General features: G+C 56.9%; 1 pseudogene; it reads right to left on the bottom strand.

Annotated features, from left to right (window-relative positions):
* Window positions 1-977: 977 nt before the first annotated feature.
* Window positions 978-1,908, bottom strand: LOC102421957 (annotated as a pseudogene).
* Window positions 1,909-2,078: the final 170 nt, after the last annotated feature.

Here is a 2,078-nt window from a genome sequence, read left to right on the forward strand (position 1 = left end):
AATAACTCAACACCCGTGTACAACACAGTGTGCTCACCACCAAAAGTCTAGTTTCCATCTGTCATCATGTATTTGGCCCCCTTTACCCACTTCACCCTCCCTCTACCCTTTCCTTCTGGTAGCCACCAATCCATTTTGATTAGTTTGTGTTTGTTAGGCTTGTTTCTTTGTTTTATATTCCACAGTATGAAATGAAATCATACAAGGACATAGTCTTGACATCCCCCCTAAAGGAAGGAGCCACATGAAGACTGCAAACCATATCTCTCTTGAGTCCAACGTGGCCTATTTTTCTCCTGGAATAGTTGCCTCTCCTTCTGGTGAAGTCCTTGGCTGGCGTTTGATCAGATTTCAGATGGAAAATAGGCACCCCCCCCCCCAAACATTAGAACCACGTTGAGTAGGCCAGCGTGCTCCTCTTGTGGCCCATGGAAACAGAGGTGAGCTGAGAAGAGACTGTCCTACTGGGCTCACACTGCAGGATGTGGGGTCATTGAGGGGGTCTCTTGCATGCAATAACCTCCCACGCTTTAAGTTATTCGCTCTCTCTCCTTCTCTATTCCTCTGTGTCCACCTAGTACCATTTGCCTCAATGAAATGCGCACTGAACATCTCTATTTTATCTGGACGCCCACTAGGGCTTCCCACATGGCTCATTGTCATTCAACTTTTTCAAAAATATTTTTTTTATTGATTTCAGAGAGGAAAGGAGAGGGAGAGAGAGAGAGATAGAAACATCCATGGTGAGAGAGAATCATTGATTGGCTGCCTCCTGCATACCCCCTATGGGGGATGGAGCCTGCAACCAGGGCATGTGCCCTGACCGGGAATCCAACCGTGACCTCCTGGTTCATAGGTTGATGCTCAGCCACTGAGCCACACCAGCCAGGCTGTCATTCAACTTTGTTGCCAACCTTTTGGGGTACAGGTGTGCTCCTGGCCTATGAAGGTGGATCTCCGGGGTCCTTCCCCCCGTCCTAGGACGGCACCTGCAGATAGAGCTTCCGCAGGGCCCCCATCATGTCCTTGTTCCTCAGGCTGTAGATGAGCGGGTTCAGGCTGGGTGTGAGGATGGAGTAGAAGACAGCGGCCAGGCGCCCCTGCAGCGGGGAGGAGCGGGCGCTGGGCTGCATGTAGGCAGAGCTGCCGGCGCCGTAGAACAGCAGCACGGTGGCCAGGTGGGACGAGCACGTGGAGAAGGCCTTCCGGCGGCCGCCCACCGAGCGGATCCGCACCACGGTGGCCAAGATGCGCACGTAGGACAGCACGGTGAGCGCAAAGCAGCTCATGATGACGCAGCCGCTGACCGCGAACCCGGCGGCCTCGTGGGGATCCGCGTGGGCACAGGCGAGGCGCATGACCGGGGGGATGTCGCAGAAGAAGTGGTCAATGACGCGGGGCCCGCAGAAGGGCAGGGAGAAGGTGTTGGCCCGTGTGGAAGGTGGAGAAGAGCAGCCCGCTGCCCCAGGCCACCGCCACCAGGGAGACGCAGATGCGGGGGCGCATGGCCACGCCGTACACCAGGGGCCTGTAGATGGCCAGACACCGGTCGTAAGCCATGGAGGTGATGAGGAAACACTCCGTCGATCCAAGGCTGACAAACGCAAAGAGCTGGGATGCGCAGGCAAGGAGGGAAATCTCCCCCAAGCCCAGCATGGTGGCCACCAGGGCCCGGGGCAGGGTGGTGGACATGGAGCAGATGTCCACCAGGGAGAGGTGCTTGAGGAAGAAGTACATGGGCGTGTGCAGGCGGGGGTCGAGCGTCACGGCAGCCACGATGGAGATGTTCCCCAGAAGGGCAGCCAGGTAAACGAGAAGGAAGAAGGCCGCGCTGAGCAGCTGCAACTCAGGGGAAGCCGAGAAGCCCTGGAGGAGGAAGATGGATACCGCCCCCGTGAGGTTGGCCATGTTCTGTATAAGGAAACGCTGGGGAATTGCAGAGCGGTGCCAGGAGCAGAACTGCAGAGGCCGATCCAGGAGCAGAATTGCAGTGGGGGTACTTGGAGCGGAATTGCAGAGGGCGAACTTGGAGCGGGATGGCAGAGGGCAAACTTGGAGCGGAATTGCAGAGGGTGCGC

The sequence above is a fragment of the Myotis lucifugus genome, unplaced genomic scaffold (genome assembly GCF_000147115.1).
Source record: "Myotis lucifugus unplaced genomic scaffold, Myoluc2.0 scaffold_785, whole genome shotgun sequence".
Classification (NCBI taxonomy): Eukaryota; Metazoa; Chordata; class Mammalia; order Chiroptera; family Vespertilionidae; genus Myotis; species Myotis lucifugus.